Genomic DNA, 16,988 nt, shown 5'->3' on the forward strand with positions numbered 1-16,988 from the left:
CGGGGGCAAATATTCCAGGTGTGCCAGGTGCGCTGTGCTCATCCACGAAATATCAGTATTACTGATATTATATTTTTGCATTTATTCCCGTTAAAGACCCCTCTTAGTTTTCTGGCTTCACATGATTCCTAAAATTAAACACAATATACTAATGCTTCATGAAGAGGGCACTTTTTGACGCATAAACATTGCATCACATTCACGTTAACAGCCCTTTCAAAACACATACACCTTTGAGCCCTTTGAAAAAATGTACAGATGGCACAGCAGGTCAAATTCTAAGTGTTCTAGTAGTTTTAAACCACTGAGAAGGTGAGGCTGGGTGAGCTGAGACAAAAGCACCTAGAAGCTGTGATTGGTTATCGTGTCAACAAATCCAATTGAACATTGTCATTTGTTATGAGTTGCCGTTTTTGTTTTCTGAGTTTCATCTGTTTTGCATTTGTGAAGTGTAAATTGACGTGGTAGGCAAGTTTTTATGTATAATATAGACAAGTTTTTAATATATAATTTTCCATGAATTTATAACTTTTTTTGCCATTTTACAATGAGAAACAGTGTTGACCATCTACTGAATGTTCTGTTTTCTGCCAGAACTTTTGTGGACTGTATGACTGTACTCAAAGGAGGTAAGTCTCATCTTCTTTCAAATTTACATTTACATCTGAGCATGCACAAAGATGTAAAAACTGAGTACATGAGACACTTCTCTATTTCACAATACAGTACAGTAGAATGGTTAACTGGATGAAGTACGGTCCAGACTTTTTTTTGTTGGCCTTGTTTATTATTCTCCAGAGAGAAAGGCATTTGGAATAAGCATGGATATTCTGACCTTAACCATTTAACAGCAGCAGTGCAAAAACATGAGCACTCCCAATCATTTTTAAATCTCAAGATGATTGGAAAACAAAGAATTGATACTCTCATTGACAAACAAAGAAAAATTGAGTTATCCATCATAATGAACAGGTAAAGAAAAATAGAGACATTTTAAAAAGATTAATTGATGCTGTATGCTATTTGACTAAGCAAGAGCTTCCTTTGAGCGGTCATGATCAGTCTAAAGATTCAGCTAATTGAAGAAATTATATAGAATTTACAAATGTGTTCAGTGAGTATGATCCTCTTTTAGATAGTCATTTACAGGATTCAACTGTATTTCAAGGAACTTCTTTGACAGTACAAAATGATATCATTAGCGCTATATCTGATATGGTTAAAGCTAAAAAGAAAAAAAAAAAAAAAGAAACTGCTGCCACTACATTTGTGGCCATTATTCTGGATGAAACATCCAATGTCATGTCAAAATCGCAGCTATCAACTGTTTTTCCATTTTGTCTGTAATGGGCAAATACACGAAAGGTTCACCGAATTTTACGTCTGTAAAATCCGGTGATATAAGTGATGATAGAACATCTAGTGGGATTTTTAAACATGTTGTAAAACAGAGCTGAGGAATTTAATATCAAGGACAAGCTAGTCATCCAAACTTATGATGGTGCCTGTGTAATGAGTGGACATATTAATGGCTTACAGAGGAAAGCTATCGAGGCACATCCTTTAGCAATATTTACACATTGCCATGCCATTTTGTATTTAGTTCTGAAGCAAAGCCTCTCAAATATCAAGGAACGTAGATTGTTTTTCTAAACTATCAGTGCATTGGCAGCATATTTTTCTAAATCATCGAAAAGAATAAATGCTTTGCAAGATATTGTTGCTCAAAAATTACCCTCCGTCGCACCAACCAGATGGAACTTTACTTCCTAAGCACAGTAAAACATCACAGAATGATCTCATTGAATTTTTTGAACAAAGTGGAAAATTCTGAAGAATGGGACATGGATGCTGTAATCAAAGCTTGTGGTTTTTTTTGCATTTCTTGCAAGATTTTCAAACAATTTTGTTGCTGGAAATTTTTTGTTTTATTTGGCTATACTGATGTCTTGAATAATATACTGCAAACTTCATCCTATGATATATTGTACTGTTGTAAAAAAATAATGCATGACACTGTGATGCAGCTTAGGAATGATAGGGAACATGGATTTGATGATATTTGGGTTTCTATATCAAAAGAAAAGCATACAGTTGATAAGTCGAGACCTAAGAGACAAAAAGGACCGGAAGAGATAGAGAAGAGCATGTGCCTTCGATTATACCAGTGAGTAGATGGCTACATGTGCCTGGAGATGAGAAGAAAGATACTCTTCACTTTAGAAAGTTGAATTTTTTTCACCTCCTTTGTAGTGAAGGATACCAGTATGCAAAGAGTTTCCTGATGGTATTTTAGAAAACTTAAAGGATTTCTATGGCCAAATTTCTGACTATATTTGCTTGAAAAATGAACTGAAAGTACTATTTTCTTCTGAAGAATTTGCCAGGAAACCAGTGCATCACCTATTAAAATTCATGCAAGAAAATCAACTTCAGGTTGCATCCAGGGAAATTTATAAGTTAGTAGAACTTGTCATGTCGATTCTGAGCTCTACTGCTACAGTCGAGTGTTCTTTTTCAGCAATGAAGAGAATACATGTGTGTTGTAGAGGAACACAAACACAGGAAAGGCTGTGCAGCCTAAGCTTAATCACTATTGAAAAGACATTGATGATGGAACTGAAGGAAAAACTTTCATTTTATGATGATGTGCTAGCGCAATTCCTAAAGAAAAACAGAAGATTGGAACTTGTCTATAAAAAAGTAAAACGAGTTATTTTAGCCTTTCTTTGATTCAGTCTGGGAAAAATGATTTCCAAAGTGATTACTTTTTCTGATTTCTGTGTGAATTATATATATGGCTGTATTTAAATATCTTATCAAAATTCAAATTATCTGTGTCTCACTTTAGTATTTGCCAGTGATAATGTAACCTCACCAAGAAGCATAAATCCTTTGTTTCTCAGAAAAACAATGTGTGTGAAGCAGAGCTATTGTTAATTTGACCTTTATTATTATTATTATGTGACACCTCCAGGGAGTCCAAAGACTCATCAAGGGAGTGTGTGGCAACAGCATCGAATGATTGATCCCTTCCAACTACTAACTGCACTCAAACTTGCTTAACTTATTAACTTTTTACATGCAGAATTAGTAGCAGAGGCTCTACCAATCGACCAACCTTTGCTGACAAAATGCTCTTTCCCATGCCGGGAATCGAACCCAGGCTATCTGGGTGAAAGCCAGGTATCCTTTATACTTTCCATATTTAAAATTATATTACCATGTTGTTATGTTCACACCTGGGTGTCTGTTGTTCCTTTATTCCCTGGGAGGTACTAGATTTTAGCATATGTATGCTGCTGCTGCATCGGGCAGATGCACTTTCACAAAGCTTATAGGGCATGTTAGTCCAATTTCCGTGGTAGAATTTTATTCCTAAAATTAACATTTGTTAAGTGTCTGGATGATATCAAATGCAATTCAAACTGATTTCAAGTTATATATATATATATATATTCATTCTGTTTTTCATAAATTGAGCGTTTTCTATATCCAATGGCTGTATTACAAAGAGCTGTTACACGTATTTTCTGGAACTGAAAATTTGAAAGCAGATGTTGGGACAAATGTGTTTAATTAGGTGTTGTTTAGTGCTGCAATAAATCTGTTCTGTTCACATGCATGCAGCATGGCCTGTGGGAGCAGAGTGTTTTTCCATTAAGTGTGTCATTCGAGTTGTCTTAAACTAATTGTTCCTAAAGTACACAAATGTTAAATATCTGTTTACTGTATTTAGTGAAGTGATAAAACTAATTGTTTTTCTTGCTTATGCAGTATAGCATCTGTTGAAGTTGGGAAGTTTTTAACGGTATAGGGACATTTATATTCTAGTCTTTGGAGATAGTAAAAATTTATCTAATACCAGCATATGCAAGATTGATAAGACAGAAGAACCACTGACACTATAAAAATCTAATAAATGTGGGATTCCTGAAAGTGTGGATAATTCCAATAATGATCAGATATTATGTATCCTATTATTGCATAAAATGTATACTGAGTCTCAGTAAATAAAAAAAAATTCTTAGGAAATGGAGCAAAATATACATAAACCAGAAATACACATAACATGCAAAACGGATTTTATGAGATGATTTGCTGCTCCATCCAACCACATGTATTCCTGCTATGCCTAAATGAATCACCTAATCAACATTATTAGTTCAGTGGATTGGTCTCTTCCTGTAGTTTTTAACTGACTTACTAAATGTATTAGTGGCTGTTTATTATTGGTTAGTTATTTATACTTTGCAAACATCTCTTTTCCTGTCTGCATCCTTTTTTTTTTAAATTATGCCATCATAAATTCACTTATTCATGTCTAGACTTTATAGGATCACATGCTATTCGCTCTACCCAGCAATTTATGGAACACACATATCACAAATGTTAGTTATTAATAATTTGTTTGCCATTAATGAAAGTATTTCTACTCATACATATTCTTTCCTTTCATTTCCCATTTCTCACATTTCTTATAAATGATGGTTCACATATTTTCACCTTTGAGTAATTCAAATATACCATGATTCAACATTCCTTATCTCTTCTCCTTTATGTAGGAATGGTGCACAATATTCTGCATTCACAGTGATATTCTTTCCCTGAAGTCAATCAAGAGAATTCCCCAGCAATCACAAAAGATTATTGCCATGATCTTAGTGGTGGACTAAGTGACCTTGACTTTTCCCAGCAGTGCTTTGCATGGATTCCCCTTTTGGAAAGAAGATCATAATAAAGGACCCATGGTTTCATTCCCAGTGACAATGGATTCCAGCAGTTCTTTGATTCCCTTGGTAAAGCTCTAGAAACTTGTGGGAACAGGCCACATGATGCTCCTTCTGAATTGAAGAGAGAAGTCAGGGCACCCACCTTGCACTGACCTTTGTTATGTGAAGCTTCTCGTGAATAATGCAAAACATGGTTATTATAGAAAGCCTCAAACTTGCAGAGATTTCTTTGAGCTTCAGCCATCTGTCATCGAGCTGGTCCTCCTCAACAAGAGAAATTTCTTCAGTAATCACTTCCCCAGACTGAACATCATGAGGATCATCTTCGATGTTCTCTCTCTCTTCTTAGAGAGAGCGTTTGGCCCATTCTTTCATGGGAATATTAAGGAGAAGCTTCCCTATAAAACACCATCCAATCGCTGTTTGATAGCACTAGGAGAAAGCCCTTTGGTGAAAAACTATCACAACATGGTACTCAATGTTTAGCATTACAGTCACTTAGCGTGCCATGTGTTAGTCAAATGAGTGCCTCCAATTGAATGATGCAGGTAGAGAGTTGAAATTGGTACACTAAGCTCCCCAATAGATGGTGCTATCTGTCAAGCATGGCATTTTAAAATTAGTGAGAATTTGTATATCAGGCTGGAAACCTTTGGAACCTACCTCGTACTAAATACTTCACATTCTATTTCTGTAATTCCATTATCTGCTATTAGCCAAGTCTCACTAATACCCAACTTTTGGCAAGGCTGCACTAACCAATGCCAAAAATTCCTCCCTCTTGTTCCTGATATTTCTGGTATTAGTATATAGAAACAGAAGCATCCCTTTAGGCCCCAAACCACCTTTACTTCCTGAATTGGCTAATATTTTTGCTTGAGAGACTAGATTCTGCACTTGGTCATTCTCACACTAACTCAGCTCCTGGGTGCCTTCACACAAACTCACCTGTTTCCCTCCTAATTGCTCAAGTTTTCCTGAATTTGCACTTCAGTATGCTCAGTGAGCAAAAGATCTTTCTTAGACAAATCTAACACTTCTAGACAATTTGTATATTAACGATATAGAGAAAGATTTAAAAGGACTATTTTCAGTTTTTGCTGATGATGCAAAACTGGGGAGAGCAAAAGTTTTAAACAGTGATGTAGATATCCTGCAGGTGATTTAAATAAATTGGCAATGTGGGCAAAGGATAATGACTGTCAATTTAATGCTGCAGAATGTAACGTTAGAAAAGGGTTACCCATTGTGTATCACACTGATGAGGCTGGGAACTTGAGGATAATGGTGGACAGAGTTGAAGTTCAGAGAAGATACTGCAAAAGTTGGCAAAGTAGTTGAAAGACTTGGTGAAGAGGATTTAGAGTCTAGTGACAAGTTTGTGAAATGCTCTCACAAACTCCTGAGATAGGCTGAAAGTGTGTGGGTTGCAAAGTTTAGTTGATGGATGGATGGATGGAAAAGAAGGGACATAATAGAAACTTAAGTTTCAAGGGGATTCTATAACATTGGCACAAAGGAAATTTTTCAATACTAGAAGTCATCCTTAGAAGTTGTATAAGAGTGTGGTTAATAAAGATGTGTGAACTAGATTTTTTGCTCAGAAAGTGGCAAGGAGTGGAAAGGAATTGCCAGAATTAGTTGTGAGTGCCCTATCAATCAGTGAATGAGTTTAAAGAGAGGCATGATAGATATTGTGTACATAAAGGTTAGTGTGGATCTATGATGAGTCTTCTGACTCCATGGAGATATACAGAAAATAACTAGAACTGATACCATGAGTTGATGAGCTGCAAGAGAAAGGAGGTGGCTAGAATATGGGAATTCACCAGGACATATATGACAGAAGCAATGTACTACTGTACACCATGAGTTATGTGAATAAATAGAGTTAGGTGAATAAATAAATGCACAGTAAAATCAGGAAAGCAATACAGAAAACTATATTGGGGAGTAGATTCAAGACAGACAGTTGGCAGCAATCAAGAGCATAGGTAGCATGCAATGCACAATAGAAAAGCGACAGGAAAGTTAAAAGGGATAATAAAATATGAGGCAGTGGCTAGTCAGACAAAAGAAAATTCAAAGCAATCTATGTTACATGGTAAGCAAGGTGACAATGGTGGATGATTATTGCAGTAGGGCAATAATAGCAAAGGATGTAATGAAATTATTTAATGAGCACTTTACTATACATGATAGTGGTGCAAAATGATGCTGTGAAGCATCTATAGGGAAGTAGAGTAAAAGAATAAGGGATTTATCAATGTTGATTGAGTTAGATGTTAATACGTCTTTGGGAATGGATGCCATGCTTACTTTTAGGCAATAAGCAAAAGAGATCTCATAATGGAGAGAGTTTCTAAGGAGTGGAAAGAAGGCAAAACAGTGCCGCTGTACAAGGCATGCTTCAAAATGATAGAAGTTTATGATCACAAGTTAGTCTGGATATTTATAGCTGTAATTACAGTACTGGAGAAGGCTTGAGAAGAGAATGTAGGATTGAAATGATGGATACAGGATTCTCTATGATGGTCAATATGGATATATAAGACTCCCAGAGATTATCATGTAGTAATATCAAATGCAAATTGCATTTGATATTACTATATGAAAGTTAGTATGCAAGCCAGGAAGATGGGGATGGATAATAGTCTGTTAAATGGATTGGCTCTCTAAATGACACAGCAAGATGTGTACTGAAGCAAGTGTCCCAGAAAAAGAAAGATAACCTGTATGCTACATGAGTATATCGATGGGATACCCCACTGTTTAACTTATTTATTAATGATATTTCATGTGGGATGACAAATTCTTCTTCTTTTTTTTTTTTTTTTTTTTTTTTTATGATGCAAAGTTGGGGAAGAATTATAATAAGTGATGTGTGATCTATAGCCTCACTCGATGAGTCCTTGGCTCCATGGAGGTCTCAGATATGATGATGATAATAATAATGAGTGGATTCTAGTTTTAATAGGTACAAGGTATTGCACTTTTGTAATGTATTGGTGGAAATATGCTTCAGGAAATGAACAAGATCTAAGAGTGATGGTCAATAGTGGCCTGAAGTTCAGAGAGCATAGTGAAAGTACTGCAAAGACTACACAACATGCTGTTACTATAATAAGGAGTACATGAAAAGTAAGGATAAGCAGATCATTATGCCAATGTATAAAGTTAGTCAGACCACACATGGACTATTTTTGCTCAGATCTGTTCACCCAGTTTCTACTATGATATGAAAACTGTAGAGAGGGTTCAGAGATAAGTAACTGAAGCTATTCCAGAATGTTGGAAAGTTGGTTATGGGGAAAGGCAAAAAAGAGTTGACATGATAGAGATGTTTAAGTTACTGAGGGGATTTTACCAATTAATATGGAAGAGATTATATACAGAGTGGAAGGCGAGAGATGAAGAACAAGAAGCATCATCTGTGATGTGATCTGAACATATTACCACCGACGATTATGTAATGTTGTGTTCAGATTAGCCAAGATATGAGTATATGGAAAGTGACCACCACCTAGTGAAGAGCAATATAAAATCCAGGATCCTATTGAAAAAAATAAGTTAAACAACTCTTAGGCTTGCATTGTAGACTCAAATATATAAATATTATTGGAGAAAAACTGAAGGATTTAGAAAACAAGAATCATACCTTGGAGAATGAATGCCAAAGTCTGAAGAAAACATCGACTACTCAGCCAGGGAAGCATGTGGTGAAGTTGTATGCAGAGACATAAAGCTGAAAAGAAGAAATTAAGGCAGCAGTCCATAAAAAATAAGAAATCATAAAATCTTCTTGACTAATAAGTCAGCATGTATTCTGAGAGAATACAGACAAAGATATAAGAAAGCTGAGTCAAAAGAGCTCAGAAAACAGTAACACAGAAGGAATCAAAGACTAAGATAAGGATTCTGGATGCCTGGAGTAATTACTTTGACAAATTATTAAATGATATAACAAATGGAAGAACAAAGTTAGAAAACATCCAAAAAAAATGCAATCAGGAATATACATGCACACACAAAAGGCTGAAAAGCAATCAGAAAACTAAAATGTAGAAAGGAGTGGATCTGAAGTATTGAATATGGACAGAAATCCAAACAGGGCATGACAAAGCCAGTAGTGCCTTGCATTTATCCACTGCACAAGGCATGGTTCACGGATAGAAGTTTCCAATCACAAGCTAGTCTAGATATCTACAGCTGTAATTACAGTATTGGAGAAGTTGCTTATGAAGAGAATATAGAATTGAAATGATGAATACAGATAGGGCCTTGCATCTATCCTTCACATTATAACAATAATTTTCATTGTAACTTTTACATCTTTATGCAATGTGTCCTAATAACTTCAATTCCATAATCACTGTTAGATTGCTCTCAGAGACGAGAGATCCACCAATGCAGTACACTTTCCATCTTGGCATTACCATTCATCTGTACATAGAACAAACTGATTCATATCCTCTTGTATCAGCATAACATCAGAGCTTACTGCCATCACACACACTCTCTCTATCCCCCCCCCTCAAATCAGCATCATTTGCCTGTTTCCAGACCATTAAAATATCATCCCACCGTCCTCACGCTAATGATCTCAAAAGTGGTGGTGAAGGTCGTTAGCAACCAACTTCATTAAAACGTGGATTAATTACTGATCACTGCTATGGATGCTGTCATTCTCACTCCACAACAGATCAGCTAGCTAACCTTCTCTAAAAGGTTGCACAAGCCAAGGAAAAGTTTGGGCAAACTTGTGATTACTTGATATCTACAGGGCATTTGAATGATACTGCATAGAGACCTTATCAAGATGCCATGTTATGGTCATCCTGCATCTTGTGATTTGAGGTCAGTTTCCTATATTGCTGTTCAGTGCATGTTATGGTGGATGATTTCCTCTCCAGATTTCTCTGTCAACAGGATACTCCAGGGCTCTGTGCATTCATCTATACTCTTCTTGTATATATTAGCCAACCAATTTATTATTAGCCTATTTATTAATCTTCTTCTCTCTTCCATCATCTATGTGGATGATGATGAGGCCGAATGAATTCTTTCCACTTCTGTCTGTCCCGGGAGAGTCCGAACAATTCTGTCCAGTTTGGTGTCGCTTGTTGTGATTTGGTTTTCAGGTCCTCTTTTATTTTGTCTATCCATCTAATTCTGGGCCATCCTTTGGCTCTTTTATCTTCCATCATTATATTCAGGGCTTTAGATGGTAGTCTTTCTATATAATAAATATAGGCTATTTATTAATAGCCTATATTTATTATATATTAGCCAAGACAGCCAGCCTGGTTGGCCGAGTGGTTAGCACAGCCACTCTCCAGCCAAAAGGCTGCGGGTTTGAATCCCGCCGTGGGCATGGATATTTGTGGTTGTCTGTGAAAATAATAGTGGTGATGGAGGATAGTAGATGCCGTTAGTGTAGACGATGAGGTTGAGTGATGGAGAGGTGTAGAGTAGGTGCCCACCCTCGACGAGCCTTTGGATTCCCTGGAGGTGTCAAATAATAGTAATAGTAAATAATATTGATGACCTCTCAGTAACCTCAAATCCACTGATGACAACACACAGCTTCATTCATGAAGCCTTGTAGTGTTCAAATGATTCGAGCTTCAAGATCTCTTTTTCAGTGCCACTCTTGGCCCTAGGCAAAAGTGACACCTACACTAGGCCCAACACTTTAGAGGGCCCAAATATCACAAATAAAAAAAATAAATTTATTACATAAGAGAAAAAAAAAATGAAACATTCAAAATCAATTTTATGTTGAAATAAATTATGTGGAATAAATATATAATAATTTATGAATTATTTATATTTTTATTATATATTCAAGCATCACCAGAATTTTACTAACTTTCAGTCATATAAAAACCATAGCTTTACATATATTTTTCATTTTTATTGTTACAAAAAATATTTGTCAAAGCACTAGAATAGAAACTGTTTTATTCAACAGTTTCTTAACTTGATTTATAATTTTTAAATATTTAGACATGGTATATAGGCCTCCATTTGTACTCTTGCCCCAAGGCCCTGCATATGTTAAGGGGAGAACCTGTTCCTCACCAATCGCCAGTGCAGTGAAATAATGGAGCAAATCTCAATGCTAACAAAATCTTGTCTTAATTCTCAAAAGAAAGATCTTCACTCCCTCCGACTTCTGATCACCAGTCAAAATCAATTTTTTCTTCCTAGGTGTTAATAAACTTTGCATCTAATCGTGTGGGAGGGATCATGTCTTCATTGTACATGTTGATTAATCTTAACGGTATAGATGAGAACATAGACTGATAAGAAACATTAATTATGACCTTTTTTTCTTGACCACTAGTATTAATAAATTAAAGACTTAATTCGGTATGTTAGTCAAGTAAATTACATCAGATAGACATCTAGAAGTTTTGAAACAAGAAAGAAAGAACACTATGTAAGGAATAACAGACAAGATATATCAGGACTTTCTTCCCACTCCACCTCTACCAACCATAATATTGAATGGGATATGAGTCATATGCCCTACATAGAAGAGAACTACCATTCCAGAACATTCAAAGAAGCTGCTACAGTCACCCGTTCAACAGGTAACTTAAATAATAATCAAGGCCTAATCCTACCAGATATATGGAAAACTCTTATTAGATCATTTAACCAAAAAGAAATGAACTTTGATGAAAATTACAACAAATATCTCAACAAATAAAACGTACTTGTGACACGCGTATTGTATCACGCACAGTGATAACTTTATATAATTTTTAGAATTGTCGGTTAGTTTCCTAGTTTTTGTTACTTTCCATTGCTCACCAGTGTATCCCTGAAAATGCTGACAGATAGTAGTCAGTGAAACATGTCGGATATTAAACAATTATTTACTTGACTAACATGCCGAATTAAGTCTTTAATTTAAATATTTATTAACTTATTGCTGATATTCTATCCAGCATCTTCAGAGCACAAAAACAGTTTGTCACAGTATGCAAGACAACCACAATCCGGTATAACAATGGGACTAGTTTGAACAATTGTAATGTGCAACACAAAGACTAAAGTCCTAATTAGACACCATCTATGTTGGGGAAAAAAAAAAATAATAAACAGAGAGAGAGAAAGCTGGTATTAATTTGGTCTTAAGATGACTGTCTCCCAAATTTTTGGCAAATTTATACAGCCATACTTGTTGAGGTTTTGGAGTATGTTTCAAGGCTTTTGTTGATTCCAGGAACAACCTCTCTGACTTGTTTTCTTAATCAGTCTGTGTTCTCATCTATACCATTAAAATTAATCAAAATTTGCATCTAACTTGCCTCCTGGCACAAACACGACACCTATAGCATCAAAAAAAAAAAAAAAAAACTGGTATCCTTCTTTCATTCAAAACACACAACTCCCAATGTTTTAAAATTCCCTCTAATCACTTTCTTATGGATGATCTGTTTCTACAAGTCATTTCATGGGCACTGCTTCATTAGATTGGCTTCCACCATTCTGCCACTTTCCTTTAGTTATGTAGGAACTTGAGTGGCTGTTGATTGACAACCACACACACACACACAGTTCAGCTTGAGACTTATCAAACAAGTTTCTCATCCTCTGTCATTTCATGCACCTCTGGAATACCCTTCCTCACCTAATGACAGAAACCTCCAGCTTTTCAAGAAACACATTAACAGATTTCTTCTTTCATCCTGAACACTTGCTTTCACACAGCACTACTTTATTATAAGTTTTGTGACTTCATGCATAGGATTGATATAAAAACAGCTGAATAACCAAACTTTGAACTATAATAATTAATATGCAAATTAAACCACAGGTGATCATAGACCAAAACTTAGCACCAGCTGTCACCTTTCACCTTAGAAATATCACTCAACATCCTAAGCGACAACTAACTATCCATCCACATCCTCCTCAATTTCACCAGTAGTTTGTCATGTGGTATTTTATCATAATATTTGGAAAAGCTAGAAGAATCAGCATACTTGTCAACCTGCTACAAAATGTAATTAGGTTACTGAAATAACACCACCAGCATTAACAAATCCAGGTTTACTACTGACATGTCAAGAGTAGTGCAATATATATTCTAGGTGAAAATTTCCAATACTGTACTTATTATGGAGTCCCCATGAGGCACCTCAATGGAGTCTGTAGACTCATTGCAGGAGGTCCACTAACATCAATGTGTCATATTTTGCTTTGAACTCACAAATGACTCTGGCAAACCATTACACTCATTCACTCTCCAAACAAAAAATCTAGTCCACATACCCTTGTTAACCACACTCTTACTTAATTTCCAGGGATGATCCCCAGCTTTCCTCACATTAGTCACGTACTGAAAAAATTCCTCCACTTCAATTCTATAAAACTCCCTAAGCAACTTTTGTCTATCACACCAACCCTTATACACCTATCTACCAGTGTCTGCAACCTGCAAATCTAAAATCTTTCCTCATATGGAGAATCCCACAGACTTGTCACCTTGGTCACTCACCTCTGGATCGATTCCACTTCTTTCATATCTCCAAGAGATCCAGGCAACCAGATCTGTGCACAAAAAAAACCCTTAGTTTTTCATCCTGCATACAGGCAAATTGGCCATCAAAATACATGCAATTTACAGACAAAAAATAGTGTTGGTGGTGTTCATTGGCTGAGGATGGCCATGATGGTAGTTTTGTGTAGTAGGAGAATTAAGTAGTAGGCAAGATGGTTAGATGTGTGTAGCAGAGTGCTCTCCTACGATGAGTCCTTGGAGATGTCATGTAATAATAATAATAATAATCCAGATGAGGCTTTATCAAAGCATAATAAAGAAGTACTCACCTGTTCATCTCTGCTTGTTTAGGGATGAGCAGGTGAGTCTTCAATAACCATGTAATTCTATGTGCTGTTATAGGCACATATATTTTTTTCTATATTTTTCCAAAATTCTTATGGTTCCAGATTTATGGGAACCATAATACTAATTATCTGTCTGCTTGTATATAACCACCAAAACCGATTCATTCAGTTATTGGGAAAGCAAAAAACTTCCTAACATTTATTTTAGAAAGCTTTAGAAAAAAAATGAAATTTGTAATTTCTTTTTTGTTAATATATTTATTATAGTAAGGAAAGGTTGTGCTCACTTCATTTTATACTCCTCAGGCAACACTTCATTAACTCTATTCATTACCTCCATCTATAAGGCTTAATGGATCATAATAATATACTGGGCAAAAAACAAATACATAACGCACATGTTTAAATGAGTTTATCTCCTTTCATACTTCAGCCATAACATTTTTGGACAATTCTTGCTTAATTTTTAATACTGATGTTGGACTTTTCTTAATTCCCAAGTATTACTAATTTCTTAATATTTCATTCCGTGTGATATTTTGAAAGTATTGTATTCAGCCAGTAGCAAATCAGTTCAGTTATTCTACTTCTCAACAGATGTCAAGGAGTTAATATAGTCTTTTCGTCTGTTTCAAGAAAAATCTGTATGTAGGGTTTTTTTTTCAGTTGCAGGATTAAAGAAACCAGAGTTTTTTTTAATCCTGTAACTGAAAAAATCATTCATAAATTATTTCATGCAATAATGAGTTCAAGTTTATGATCATGAGATGAGAGCAATTCTCTGCTGTACTCATATTTCAATATTTTTAAAATCAGCAGCTATGGACTGAGATGCTAGTGACAACTAAAGCCAAAGACTAGCTACCCACCGATTTCCAAAAGTTGGTTATGACTAAAGCACCTCCTTCTCCCTTTACAAAGAATAAAAAGATATTATCTTCAATATCTCTATACAAAATTGTATAATTTAATGTCAGACAATTAACCAAAAATGGTTAAACAAAAATAATGTAATAACTTTATTCTTTATATCTTTAAAGTAATACAGATACCCATACCTCTCATTGCCGGCCTGGTTGGCCAAGTATCCACTCTCCAGCCAAAAGGCTGCAGGTTTGAATCCTGCCGTGGGTATGAATGTTCGTGATTGTCTGCGAAAATACTAGTGGTGGTCGGCAGTACATGGTATTGTAGATAAAGGTAGCTGCAGCTCGTTGTAGTTGGTGGATTGAGTAGTGGAGACAGAGTTGTGGAGTGGGTGCCTTCCCTCCAGGGAATCTTTGGTGACAAACAGATTATTATGTGACAAAAAGATATTATTACGTGACACGTAATAATAATGACCATAAACATTATCTACCTACCCAGTCTCATCTATAAGTTTTCAGTGAGCAGTAAAACTTTACTGGCCACTGAAGTGACAACAGATTTATAGTTGATATGTACTGTTTACATTATTATTGATTTAATACTATTTGCATTCACTTACTCATAATGCAAGGCCATACTGATTTGAAACAATTTAAAAGATCAGCTTTCTTAAGACTAATCTTCTAAAATGCATTTAAAATTTAAAAAATCTTCAAATTTTCACAGATTTTTCCAATTTAGAATATATATATATACATATACACACACACATACTAGGCCCCCCCTTCCCCCAAGTTCTGGGCTGGTAGCCAGTCAGCTGGTAAGACAAAAAAGTGACATAAAAACGTTTCAAATTTCGGCTTATCTTTTTATATATAGAGAGTAGATAGCACATATATATATATATATATATATATATATATATATATGTAAAGCTTACTCATAATGCATTTTTGTTGAGAAGGGTCACTAGTAGCGACCCTACTGAGAACATTGAAGTGGGTCTGGAAATAAACAACAAGAGTATCACAAGTGTGGAATGATGACTATAAGGAAACTTATGAGGTTGGCTTTCATGATAAGACCAACATGACATAAGAAAGAGAAAAAAAAAAAAAAATGAGGCAAAAGTGTGGACAAACTGTCTAAAGCCAAATACAAAGTTCAGAATAATATTTACAGAGTAAGTACTCTGCTTTTTTTCACTAGTTGCAACTTCATAACTTGCAGCTAGTTGGAGAATAAGCAGACGCACTTCCTTCTTCACTTCCTTGTGAATAAGGAAGTGAAGAGCTTCTTTGACATGGAGATGGGTAGGCCAAATGCATTGCTAGATTGTGGCAGGATGTGGTCAGACACTTAATGAACTTAACATAAATGGACACTTGCGATAATTTCTGATGGCATGTACCTTCCGAGAGTCTGAGAATAATAATAATAAGTCATAATCAGGTCTAGATGAAGGAACACAAGTATTTAAATTGAAGCACATAATAAACCCAAAGAGCAGTTGAGCAGTATAAATAGTGATTAATATATCTGTGTTGTCTTACATAAAGAGAATACCAAGGTATGTATACATTACTTGGACAGATTTCATACATTTTTCATTACCAGATGAACTAAAAAGATGTATGTATAATTTCATGTAGGTGGGGTATCTTTGGCTTAAATAAAAACGAACATGGAGAAGACATTACAAGATCACAGAAGCAGTAATACACCAGACACCATTTAGTGGTGTTTTAAGAGACCATATGTATATTATTTCACATTATTTTTGATCAACTGAAATCGCCAGGTAATCGACGGATAGTAGATGTTATTAACAAAACAAAAATCCTCAAGTTCAGTATATCCACAATGAAATTTGAACACAATGCTAAAAAGAAATTAACTTCATTACTTTTTAGTATTATTGAGGAACAAGTCGGAAAACGAGAAAAGCATCAATACGCAGACATACATACACACAAAAAAGTATTTTTCTCAAAACGAATTTAGCTGTTATAAATTCCAATCACATTTGATTTCCAATCAAATTTTGAAAACAGTCCCTACTTCAAAAATTAACAATAATAACAATTTTACCTTCGGGATATCCCAGCTTCTGTTAATCCCATAAAAAGTTTTATGCTTGCAACACCCCCTTGTTGTGATATGTATTTGGAAGCAAGGAAAATTCCAAGGTTGTGAGCAATCGCTGGTCATGAGGATAAAAGCTTAAATTGTATAATAAAAATAATAATAAAAAAATTTATTAAATGAATGCATTTATGATACAAAGATTTTGAAAAGTCATATCTCATAATTTCTCAAGGGATCGGAATAATAATCGGAAATACATGCTCAATATCTGCGATAATTCCTTACATGAATGTACTGAACGGAATTATCGTATTAAAATTTAAATTCAACTCGAATTTGAAATTTAAGTAAAAAACAACATCATTTCAAATTAATTGAAACCAGATGTACTAGAATAATATTTAAAATTTACCTGATTGCAAGTTATGATTG

The 16,988-nt window shown here is 35.2% G+C and overlaps 1 protein-coding gene across 2 annotated transcripts in view; it reads right to left on the reverse strand.

Annotated features, from left to right (window-relative positions):
• The window catches only part of RabX6 (RAS oncogene family member RabX6), a 79,101-nt gene extending 62,414 nt beyond the window's left edge, over positions 1–16,687 (reverse strand). The window contains exon 1 of one of the 2 annotated variants that reach the window (XM_090401158.1): positions 16,560–16,687. The gene's annotated coding sequence lies outside the window, so the exon portion shown is untranslated. The remainder of the gene's footprint in view (positions 1–16,559) is intronic. The other variant, XM_090401159.1, reaches the window with a different exon arrangement.
• Positions 16,688–16,988: the final 301 nt, after the last annotated feature.

This window comes from Typopeltis vanoorti, chromosome 12, assembly GCF_054136105.1.
Source record: "Typopeltis vanoorti isolate ZY-2024b chromosome 12, IOZ_Tvanoo_1.0, whole genome shotgun sequence".
Classification (NCBI taxonomy): Eukaryota; Metazoa; Arthropoda; class Arachnida; order Uropygi; family Thelyphonidae; genus Typopeltis; species Typopeltis vanoorti.